Source organism: Panthera onca, chromosome A3 (assembly GCF_046562875.1).
Source record: "Panthera onca isolate mPanOnc1 chromosome A3, mPanOnc1 haplotype 2, whole genome shotgun sequence".
NCBI lineage: Eukaryota > Metazoa > Chordata > Mammalia > Carnivora > Felidae > Panthera > Panthera onca.
Window position 1 is genome coordinate 60,330,453 of NC_138341.1, and position 12,973 is coordinate 60,343,425.

The 12,973-nt window shown below is 36.8% G+C and overlaps 1 protein-coding gene and 1 pseudogene across 2 annotated transcripts in view; one reads left to right on the forward strand and one right to left on the reverse strand.

The window, feature by feature from the left end:
* COMMD1 (copper metabolism domain containing 1) overlaps positions 1 to 12,973 on the reverse strand; it is a 186,657-nt gene that overhangs the window by 87,891 nt on the left and 85,793 nt on the right. The window lies entirely within an intron of this gene.
* Positions 8,853 to 11,103, forward strand: LOC144615786 (mitochondrial import inner membrane translocase subunit Tim8 B pseudogene; annotated as a pseudogene).

Below are 12,973 nucleotides of genomic sequence, written 5' to 3' on the forward strand. Positions count from 1 at the left end.
TTCCCAATTGAGAAATCTTTTTTAAAAATCCACACAAAAGTGCTAAGAATGGTCTTATACCATACAGAAAAATTAACTCAAAATGGGTCAAAAACTTAAACGTTAAGAGCTAAACACATAGGGGAAAAGTTTCATGACACTGGATTTGGCAATGATTTCTTAGATAGGACACCAAAAGCATGGGAAACAAAAGAATAAATAAACTGGAGTACATTAAAATTAAAAATTTTTGTGCATCAGGGGCATCTGGATAACTCAGTCAGTTGAGTGTCCAATTCTTGATTTTGGCTCAGGTCATGATCTCATGGGTTGGTGGGATCGAGCCCTGCATCGGGCTCTGTGCTGTCGATGCAGAGCCCACTTGGGATTCTCTCTCTCCCTCTCTCTCTGTCCTTCCCCCACTCATGCTCTCCCTCTCCCTCTCTCTCAAAAATAAATAAACATTTTAAAAATTCTGTTCATCAAAGGATATTATCTAAAAAGTGAAAAGGAAACCAACTGAATGTGAGAGAATATCTGCAAATCATATATCTGTAAGGGACTGATACTCAGAATATATATAAGGAACTCCTATAACTCAATAATAACACCAAAAGCAACAACAACAAAAGGTTAAAAAATGGGCAAAGGACTTGAATAGATACTTCTCCAAAGAAAATTTACAAATGGCAGATAAGCATAGGAAAAGATGTTTAACATCACTAATCATTAGGGAATCAAAACCACAATACCACTTCACACCCATCTGGATGGCAATTTATTAAAAGAGGGAAGGAAGGAAGGAAGGAAGGAAGGAAGGAAGGAAGGAAGGATTGACAAGGATCTGCAAAATCTGGAATACGCATGCATTGCTGGAAAGAATGTAAAATTCTGCAACCACTGTGGAAAAACAGTTTGGTAGTTCCTCAAGACGTCAACATAGAATTACCATATGACCCAGCAATCCCACTACTAGGTATACACCCAAAAGAATTAAGAGCAGGGATTCAAATAGATATTTGTACATCCATGTCCATATCAACATTATTTACAATAACCAAAAGGTGGAAAGAATTCAAATGTCCATCACTACAAATAAATAAAATCTGGTATATACATACAATGAAATAGCCTTAAAAAGGAATGAAATTCTGATACATGTTACAACAGAGATGAATCTTAAAATATTCTACTAAGCAAAATAAGCCAAAGGGCAAATATTCTATGATTCCACTTATATGATGTACATAGAACAGGGAAATTTATACACACAGAGAGTTAAAAGAGGTTACTAAAGGCCAGAGAGAGGTAGGAATGGGGAGTTACTGTTTAATGGATGTAGAATTCCTGTTTGAGGATGATGAAAAAGTTCTGGAAAGAGAAGAATGGGGATGGTTACACAACATTGTGAAAGTGCTTAGTACCACTGAACTCTACACTTAAAAACGGTTAAGTGATCAATTTTATGTCATGTATATTTTATACAGTAAAAAAAACAAGAGCTAAGAATGAGTTTGGGCCAGAGGCCTTCTGCATTCATCTTGGCAGTAGAGCAGGGGCATACATGGAATGAAGCCCGCAGCCAAGCAGCCAGTATACAAATACTAGAAAAACACAAGCAGTTTCCACATTGCTGAGCATGATACACTGTCACCCTGATCTTAGCACAAAGAACTTACATCTAAAATTATTTCCAAGTCCTATTAAGGCTTGGTGTCCTGGCTTCCTTTCAAGCACCCCATCTGTCCCCAAGAATAGAACCACAGAGTCTGAACAGCAACAATCTGAAAGAAGTCCAACACCAGGGGCCAGCTGTTGGCAGGCGACTAGTCAGAAGCTGAAAACTTGAGCAGTGGCAAAGCCCCATTCTCACAGGGTCAATGAGTTTACAAAGACAAACACTCAAACCTCTCTCTCCCTCTTTAAATCGTTTTAATGAAATATAATATACATACAGGAAAGGACACATCTTAAGAAACAATAGTTTCTTTCAAAGTCTGGTAGGAAAAGTTTAAGTTCAGGAAACCCAAATGCATCTCTTTATAAATTTGGAGTTTAAAAATAAAATTACTTCAGCACAAGCAGCATTTTCTCAGCAGCCAAACGTTAAATAATTTCTTTTACTTTTTCCCAAGTGGAAGGGCTAATTATAGCTATTAGAAAACTCAAGTTGTGTATTGGATGGTCACCTTAGCAATAAAACTATTAAACTAGGATCATCAATTTAAACTAACATACTTATGCAAAAAACCCAAAGAGTTATCTCTAATCCTCACTTTCTTTCCTTTTCTATATGCCTTCCAACTCATCTCAAAGCAATTCATCTGCATTCAAAACATTTCTTCTGTCTGCTCACTTCTTTCCACCTTGACTGCTAAAATTATCTCCATCTTCCCTGCTAATATCATCTGACCTGGACCACTACAATAGCTCCAAGTGTTCTCCTGGCTTCATTTTTTTTCCCCTTTGGCACAATACTAATTTTTATTAGTTATCCCTGGGCTTGATAAATTTTGAAACATGTTACAATAAAATTTAAAAAGGAAAAGAAGTGTCAAAATTGTGGAACAGAATTTGTCAGAAGACTATATAACTCCATTTGGAAATGCAGTATGAATTTTGGCTCTGTTCATTCTGGATACTTAGCCTTGCTAACAGAAAGAAGGATGGAGTTTTTTGTTTTGTATTTTATTTTTACTTTGAGATCTCATTTTACCTAAATACTATCACACAGAGATTTGGAAGCAAAAAAAAAAAAAAAAAAAAAATTGCTTTTAACGTGCAAAAAAACCAATTCCAATCTTAGTGATATATATATATATATATATATATATATATATATATATATATATATTTTTTTTTTTTTTTTTTTTTTTTTTTTTTTTTTTTGGCAGGGGGATCTTGGTATCATGGCTTCACTCTGGAATGTACTACAATCCATCCTTCACACATGAATCAAAGTGATCCTATAAGAACATAAATCATGTTGCATCATTCCTTTGTTTGAAACCTTTCAATGGTATCCTAACTAGGGTAAAAGTCGAAATTTCTTACCAAAGCCAACTGCTTGCACCTTAGCTGTTCCCTCTCTATTTTGTGCTCCTAGATCAGCCTGCCTCCTTAGAAAACCCTTTCCTCATTCAAGCTAAAACAGTAGCCCCTTACTTTGAAGTGGGATCTGGGCACCACTTTTTTTTTTTTTTTTTTTTTTTTTTTTTTTTTTTTTTGAGAGAGCATGAGAGGGGGAGAGGCAGAAAGAAAGGGAGACACAGAATTCCAAGCAGGCTCTGCACTATAAGCACAGAGCACGATGCTAGGCTCAAACTCACGAACCTGTGAGATCATGACCTGAGCCGAAGTCAGACACTCAACCGACTGAGCTACCCAGGTGTCGACACCCATGGACATCCCTAATTTTTTAAAGCTCCCTGGGTGAGTCTGATATTCAGTGACATTGAGACCACCACACTAAATGAGTCTTGCTTTTGCTTGCAATAATTTTTCTGCCAATTTATTTCTTGCTACTTCTTTCTGCCTATGGGTTGAGAAACTGAAAAACCAACATGTAGGAAGTGATAAACAAACAAATAAACAAACAAACAAACAAAAACCCAGAAACGACCAGTATCAGAAACCTGTATTAAATCCTACCAAAGGTCACACCTATCTGTTAAATGCAAGGGCTATATTCATAAACTCTGAAGAATTCATTCTGCCTGTACCAACTTTTCTTAGTTCATGACTCTCAGCTCTGAATAAGAGATTTGAAGTTGTCCAAGAAATCAAATGCAAATGTTACCTCCTCAGAACTGCCTTCCTTAACTTTATGGGTAAAGAGGGCCATTCCCTCTTCTGAGCTTAGGTAAGGTTCTTGAGTCTCTGATATAGTTTCTTACACTAAGTGCTACTATTTTTCTTTTTCTATCAGCTCCATAAGAGATTTCTCTGTGTTGTTCACTGATATATCCCCAACGCCTACACAGTGTCTGACACAGGGTAGATGCTTAGTAAATAGTGGATTATGTGATACATTTATTCATTCAACAAATATTTACTGAACATCACGTGCCAGGCAGCATCCTAGAACATTAGGACACATCAGTGAAGAACACAGCAAAAATCCTTGCCCCCTTATATACTAATGAGGAGTACAGGCAACATTAGTAAGTAAAATAAAAATATATACTATGTTAGTTACTAATAAGTGGTAGGAAGAAAAAATAAAGAAGAAAAAAATAATCTATGATAACAAAAGGTATATCAGTGGTTGCCCAGGAATTAGACGGAGAGAGGGAAAGACCATAAAGGGGTACAATGAAACTTTTGGGGACCGATAGACACATCGTGTCTCTTTTTTTCCCCCACTTATACACAGGGTTTTTTTTTAATATACTGTACAGTACTATAAATATATTTTCCTTACGATTTTTTTTTTACTATATTTGTTTATTTTAATTTGCATCCAAGTTAGTTAGCATATAGTGCAACAATGGTTTCAGGGGTAGATTCCTTAATGTCCCTTACCCATTTAGCCCATTCTCCCTCCCACAACTTCTCCAGTAACCCTCTCTTTGTTCTCCATATTTAAGAGTCTCTTGTGTTTTGTATCTCTCCCTGTTTTTATATTATTTTTGCTTGCCTTCCCTTGTGTTCATCTGTTGTTGCCTGAGTTGTTATTGTTAGCCATTATGACAGGTGTGAGATGGTATCTCATTGTGGTTTTGATTTGTATTTCCCTGATGATGAGTGATGTGGAGCATTTTTTCATGTGTCTGTTGGCCATCTGGATGTCTTCTTTGGAGAAGTGTCTGTTCATGTCTTTTGCCCATTTCTTCACTGGATTATTTGTTTTTTGGCTGTTGAGTTTGATAAGTTCTTTATAGATTTGAGATACTAACCCTTTATTTGATATGTCGTTTGGAAATATCTTCTCCTATTCTGTCGGTTGCCTTTTAGTTTTGCTGATTGTTTCCTTCTCTGTGCAGAAGCTTTTTATTTTGATGAGGTCCCAATAGATCATGTTTGCCTTTGTTTCCCTTGCCTCTGGAGACGTGTTGAGTAAGAAGTTGCTGCGGTCGAGGTCAAAGAGGTTTTCACCTGCTTTTTCCTCGAGGACTTTGATGGCTTCCTATCTTACATTTAGGTCTTTCAGCCATTTTGAGTTTATTTTTGTGTATGGTGTAAGAAAGTGGTCCAGATTCATTTTTCTTCATGTCACTGTCCAGTTTTCCCAGCACCACTTGCTGAAGAGACTGTCTTTATTCCATTGGATATTCTTTCTTGCTTCATCAAAGATTAGTTGCCCATATGTTTGTGGGCCCATTTCTGGGTTCTCTGTTCCATTGATCTGAGTGTCTGGTTTTGTGCCAGTACCATACTGTCTTGATTATTACATCTTTGTAATACAGATCGAAGTCCGGGATTGTGATGCGTCCTGCTTTGGTTTTCTTTTTCAAGATTGCTTTGGCTATTTGGGGTCTTTTCTGGTTCCATACAAATTGTAGGACTGTTTATTCTAGCTCTGTAAAGAATGCTGGTGTTATTTTGATAGGTATTGCATTGAATATGTAGATTGTTTTGGGCAGTATTGACATTTCAACAATATTTATTCTTCCTATCCAGGAGCATGGAATATTTTTCCATTTTTTTGTGTCTTCTTCAATTTATTTCATAAGCTTTCTATTGTTTTCAATGTATAAATTTTTTACCTCTTTAGATTTATTCCTAGGTATTTTATGGTTTTTGGTGCAATTGTAAATGGGATCAATTCCTTGATTTCTCTTTCTGTTGCTTCATTGTTGATGTATAGGAATGCAACCAATTTCTGTGCATTGATTTTATATCCTGCCACTTTGCTGAATTCATGGATCAGTTCTAGCAGTTTTTTGGTGGAATATTTTGGGCTTTCCATATAGAGTATCATGTCATCTGCAAAGAGTGAAAGTTTGACCTCCTCCTGGCTGATGTGGATGCCTTTTATTTCTTTGTGTTGTCTGACTGCTGAGGCTAAGACTTCCAATACTATGTTGAGTAACAGTGGCAAGAGTGGACATCCCTGTCTCATTCCTGACCTTAGGGGGAAAGCTTTCAGTTTTTCCCCATTGAGAATGATATTAACGTTGGGTCTTTCATATATGGCTTTTATGATCTCGAGGTATGATCCTTCTATCCCTACTTTCTTGAGGGTTTTTATCAAGAAAGGATGTTGTATTTTGTCAAATGCTTTCTCTGCATCTATTGAGAGGATCATGTGGTTCTTGTCCTTTCTTTTATTGATGTGATGAATCACATTGATTGTTTGGCGAATATTGAACCAGCCCTGCATCCAAGGTATAAATCCCATTTGGTCTTGGTGAATATTTTTTTAATGTATTTTTGGATCCAGTGGGCTAATATCTTGTAGAGGATTTTTTGCATCCATGTTCATCAGGGAAATTGGTCTACAGTTCTCCTGTTTAGCGGGGTCTTTGGTTTTGGAACCAAGGTAATGCTGGCTTCATAGAAAGAGTTTGGAAGTTTTCCTTCCATTTCTATTTTTCGGAACAGGTTCAAGAGAATAGGTGTTAACTCTTCCTTAAATGTTTGGTAGAATTCCCCTGGAAAGCCATCTGGCACTGGACTCTTGTTTTTTGGGAGACTGATTACTAATTCGATTTCTTTACTGGTTATGGGTCTGTTCAAATTTTCTATTACTTCCTGTTTCAGTTTTGGTAGTTTATGTGTTTCTAGGAATTTGTCCATTTTTCCAGATTTCCCATTTTATTGGTGTATAATTGCTCATAATATTCTCTTACTATTGCTTTTATTTCTGCTGTATTGGTTGTGATCTCTCCTCTTTCATTCTTCATTTTATTTATTTGGGTCCTTTCCTTTTTCTTTTTGATCAAGCTGGCTAGTGGTTTATCAATTTTGTTAATCGCTTCAAAGAACCAGCTTCTGTTTTCACTGATCTGTTCTACCATTTTTTTGGTTTCGATGGTATTGATTTCTGCTCTAATCTTTATTATTTCCTATCTTCTGCTGGTTTTGGGTTTTATTTGCTGTTCTTTTTCCAGCTCTTTAAGGTGTAAGGTTAGGTTGTGTATCTGAGACCTTCCTTCCTTCTCTAGGAAGGCCTGGATTGCTATATACTTCCCTCTTATGACCACCTGTGCTGTGTCCCAGAGGGGACCCATTCTGTCTCTTGACTACAGTGGTAATTTGGTAAGTGTATACACCAGCCAAAATTAATCAAATCAGATACTTCAAATGGATACAGTTTATTGTATGGCTATTATAGCTCAATGAAGTTTTTAAAAATAAAGCAGGAAGTGGAGAACTAAACTTTTTTTTTAAGAGAAACATTTTTTTAAAATGTTTATTTTGAGAGAGAGTGTGTGTGCATGAGAACTGAGAAGGGACAGAGAGGGGGTGAGAGAGAATCTTAAGCAGGCTCCACACTGACAGCACAGAGCCCAACACAGGGCATGATCTCATGAATCATGAGGTCATGACCTGAAGCAAAATGGAGAGTCAGATGTGTAACTGACTGAGCCACCCAGGCGCCCCTGGAGGACTGAACTTTTAGAGAGGTGGTCAGTGAAAGCCATATTGAGAAGATGAATTTAAAATTAAAAAAAAAAAAAGATGTCAGGAAAGTGGAAAGGTCAATATTGCAGATATTTCAGATATTTGAGGGAAGATCAACCCAGAGAAAGGGAACAACAAATGTACAGGCCCTAAAGAAGGAGCATGCCTGTTATATTCCAGGAATCAGCAAGGAGACCATAGGGTCTAGTTACAGAAAAGGAATAAGGGAGACAACTATTAATCTGATTGAGATAGGAAGCCACTAGAGTGAGGTGAGAGCCATGAATACATGATTTGTCTTACACTTTAAGAGAGATACTCTGTTGACATACTACAGTGTGTTGAGAATAAGTTAAAGAGGAGATGCAAACAGACCAGTTGGGAGGATGTTGTTATAATCTAGAAGTGTTGGTGATCTGAACAGAGGAGTGGGGGGTAATGAGAAGTAGTAACATTTTAGCTATATTTTAAAATTAAATCCAGGGGCGCCTGGATGGCGCAGTCGGTTAAGCCTCCGACTTCAGCCAGGTCACGATCTCGCGGTCCGTGAGTTCGAGCCCCGCGTCAGGCTCTGGGCCGATGGCTCGGAGCCTGGAGCCTGTTTCCGATTCTGTGTCTCCCTCTCTCTCTGCCCCTCCCCGGTTCATGCTCTGTCTCTCTCTGTCCCAAAAATAAATAAAAAACGTTGAAAAAAAAAAAAAATTAAAAAAAAAAAATAAATAAAATAAAATTAAATTAAATCCAGCAGGATTTGATGACAGACTAGATGTGGATGTGAGAAAAAGAGAGGATATAAACTGGAAGATTGGAGGTGCTACTAACTGAGATGCAGAAAATGAAGGAGGAATAGGTTTGGGAGGCATATAAGGAACTTAGTTTTCGGCATATTCAATTAAAAAAAATTATTTTTAATGTTTATTTATTTTTTGAGAGACAGAGAGAGACACAGCATGAGCAGGGGAAGGGCAGAGAGAGAGGGAGTCACAGATTCTGACACGGGCTCTAAGCTCTGAGCTGTCAGCACAGAGCCCGACGTGGGACTCAATCTCACGAACTGCGAGATCATGACCTGAACCCAAGTTGGATGCTTAACCGACTGAGCCACACAGGTGCCCCTCAATTTTTTGATACCCTTTTCACATTTAGGTAGAATTCTCAAGTATGTCACAAATATATACCTGGAATTTAGGCAAGGAATCCAGCTTGAACATATAATTTAGAAATTGTCAGCAGCAGATGATATTTAAACCCACGAAAATGGTTAAGATCACCTAGGAAGTGTGTTGTAGATAGAAAAGAGGACCATGGACTTGATGCCGGGGACACTCCAACTTTTAGATGTTGGGGAAATGAGACAGAACCAGCAAAAGATACCTAAAAAGGGGGAAGAAAAGAGCAGACTAGGAAGCGAGGAGGAAAATCAGGCAAATGTAGTATCCTGGAAGAACAAGTGTTTTAAAGAAAAGAGAATTCAAGTATGTCAAATGTTGCTCCTGGGTCAAGTAACTGAAATCTCAAAAGGCTGTTACTTAAGATCAAAATAAATGCAAAGCATTATATAAGTTTTTAAACAAAGACTTAACTAAGAAAAACCAAGTACTAGATTAAGAGTGGAGCAAACTAATATTTAACACATCAAAAATATGAAATACCACTTCTTATTACACAATAAGAAGTGCAATATATAAAACATACTCAAAATGTCTACTTTTCAACTGGTAAATTATCCACTACTGAATAATTCTGATTTTAATCTTTCATAACTAGATAACAACTTTAAACTTAAATTTTTCCCCATTAATTATTACATATTCACTGTTATGTAACTATCCATTCTAATTAGTAATGTTAAAAGTATTTTTTAGCATCTTTTTCTTTTTTTGGTAAACATTTCCTTCTGTACAAGGTATTTTTTGTAAATAGCTAATTCAGAGTTAATCAGAATTTAAAAAAAAAAATTTTAATGTTTATTTATTTATTTTTTGAGAGAGACAGAGACAGAATGCAAGTGGGTTAGGGGCAGAGAGAGGGGGAGAAACAGAATCCGAAGCAGGCTCCAGGCTCTCAGCTGTCAGCACAGAGCCCAACGTGAGGCTCGAATTCACGAGCTATGAGATCATGACCTGAACCAAAGTTGGACGCTCAACTGACTGAGCCACCCAGGCGCCCCAGTCAGAATTTAAATACTAAGTTTTGGACCTCCACGTTTGTTTTTCAACAAACATGAGCAGTGTGTTTCACAACAGCTTTCAAGGGAGACAAAATTTCTTACTCTTTTTCTTTTCTGTGTGGTTATAAGACTTTAGACATTGTCTTCTGTAAATTATATATTGGAACTATAAATTTAGGACATCAACTTTAGAACACAAACTTTTTTTAATGTTTATTTTTGAGAGAGAGAGAGAGAAAAAGAGAGAGAACATGAGCAGGGGAGGGGCAGAGAGAGACACAGAATCCAAAGCAGGCTCTGAGCTATTAGCACAGAACCTGACACAGGGCTTGAACCCACAAGTGGTGAGATCATGACCTGAGCTGAAGTTGGACGCTTAACTGACTAGCCACCCAGGGATCCCTAGAACACAAACTATTAAGAAACACATCTTAGAGCTACAAAAAAGAGTTGGTCCATTCAGAACTAAAGTTTAAATAAACTCCATGTTCTAAACTGGATATAAAATATAAAACAAATAATTTATTTTGAAAAATGCATTCTAAACTGATTCAGTTCCCCCAAACTGTTAAATTTCTTTCATCAGTCCCTACGGTTTGTTTATTAAGTTAGCTTCACTAATTTCTCTGGAAGCTTTCCTTTATTACATTGCTGAAAGTGAAAATCAAGCTTATAAGAATGATCAGAAATAGGCCAACCATTACAGCTTATATACCCAAATGAGATATCTAAGCTCCCCTTGGTAGCTATTTAGAGTAAAGCAACACGATCTTCAAATGGTGACTGAGCACTGATAAAATACAGTGGCAATTTATTCATTCTGTATATCCTATCTTTATATTTCTTAATTTCTTCCATACATTTACATACACACACATAAAATGTATGTATGTACATATGCGTCTATGCAAGAGAGAAAAGAGAGTGTCAGAGAGGGAATGTGTGTGAGTTTTAAACTTGGCTTCTTCTCCTCTGACACAAAGCAGGGAGTTCTGGTGGCATTGCTCAAGCTTGTGAAGCTATAGTGGTGCATAAAGAGCTCAGCAGAAATTGGTTATTACTGGCCCAAGCTTGAGGAGGACCATGGCAGCTGGGTTAGGCAGACAAAGCAGAGTTGTAGCAGCTGGTGGCAGCCGAACAGAAGGCGCACACGGTTCCCTGCACAGGTGCATCCCTTCATGGAGCTATGCTGGGATAAAAGTGTGCAGAAGCCAGGGAATCACCTAGACACTTGCACTGAAAACTGTCTCTCTACTGTGTGGACTGCTTCATTGACACTGCTCTTGCTATCACCAGTCGGTTTGCCCAGACTGTACACAAAGGAGAGCAGTAGGCCATCCCCTGGAAGAATGACAGAAGAAGCAAAGGTCTTATTATTAAGTAGATCGAAAGGCCAGTGGCGGAAGGTCGTCCGCCAGATGTCAGCCATTGTCATGTCAACTTGAGGCTGTTACCAAACCCATTGGTATTAAAAGTAACACATCAAATGTTCTAAAAGTGAAGTTTATTTATTTGTAATTCAGAAATTCCATGTTGTATCACAACAATTATTCAAAAAATGTGAATCCTCAAAAAAAACCCTGAATAATAATCATAGGTTTTAGCAGTTTCTCACTCCTTATTAGCCAGAATTACACAAGATCATCAGTGCATTTAGTTTTAGAAGGAATTGTGGAAATTAAATATAAGTCAATACTTTCCTTTGAGATTGGATGTTTACCTATCCTTCAGCCAAATGCTGGCTTTTTAATCCAGAGTCTAAACTATTTTCATTCTGTAAATTAGAGTGAGTATATCATTGTATATTCCCCATATCCTACTTGCATATAAATGACGGGACTGAACATATAATGAGTTGGTCAGAAAAACAATCAGATCAGTCTAAAGGCAGTCTATCTTCTTCCCTAGGTCTGCTGAAAACCCACAAAACTAGAGGATGTTTGGTACACTAAAACCTAGTCGAGAAAAGGCAATAACATTAGCCATTAAAAAAAAAAAGGGCAATAAAGAAACAGAACATTGTATTTCAGGTCTCTACAGATAGGACACTTCAAAATGTATATGAAAGAACAATTTTTATTAAACATTTATTACTAAATGGTTGAGAACTGAGGTTGTGGCTAAGTGTTTCCTCACAAAATGTCTTATTGGTCTTGAAAACAAGAAGTCACAAAAGAGGCCTGCCTGGCTGGCACAGTGGGAAGAGCATGAGACACTCGATCTCAGGGTTGTGAGTTTGAGCCCCACAATGGGTGTAGAGATTACTAAGAAAAATAAATAAATTTAAAAAACAGAAGTCACCAAAGAAAAACTGGTATATCTTCATAAAATACCAAGATTCAGTCATTTAAAAAAATAACCAATAAATGAAACTCCACTAAATATATAAATTATCCCCCTAAAAGTTACTATTTAAAAAAAAAAAAAAAAACATTCTATGGTAATCTCTATTTAAGTTCCAGGAAAGAAAACAACATGGAGTTAACTAAGTACATGAAACAACAAAACTTTCTTAAAGACACATGCCAGATTCCAACAGTCCTCAAGCCTTGGGGACCCTAAGTGATTTATGACTAAATATGATAGGCTCTCAATCACACAAGTAAAGCATTTGATGTACTTTTCTTTGTACATGAAATGTTCACCTCAAAATCTTCTGTGTACTGCTACCACTGAATTAATGTTTTATTCTTGCAAAATTTTTTATTTCTACTGAAGAAAAATATCCACTATAAGTAATTAGATCACTAATGCATACTCATTTTCTCTAGCTCTACAGATTTCCATAAATGTATATGCTTTAGTGAGTGACTTCTCTATTATTTTGGCTTCCTCATATCCCAAAAGTATTTTATATTGTATTAATAAAAAAAAGTCAATGCACGTACATACTTGGCTGCGGATCGTCAAATGTACTCCTTGGACCAAAGAGAGAAGTAATGCAGACAAACTGAGCAGGAGAAAGCAATTTAAATAGAGAAAGGAAGACAAAAAACCCACCACTACCGCAACTAGTTCCTGAACAAAAAGTCCCCAGGCACTCCATAAATTATGGTAAGTAGAAGTATGTTGACATATATTGAATTCTTACTGTAAAAATTTGATACCAAGTTGTATTTACACTTTAAACCAGATTATTTGCCTACCTTTAATATGGTGGTTCTCAACTCCACATAAATACAGGAATCATAAGCTTTTTTTTTTTCAATATATGAAATTTATTGTCAAATTGGTTTCCATATAACACCCAGTGCT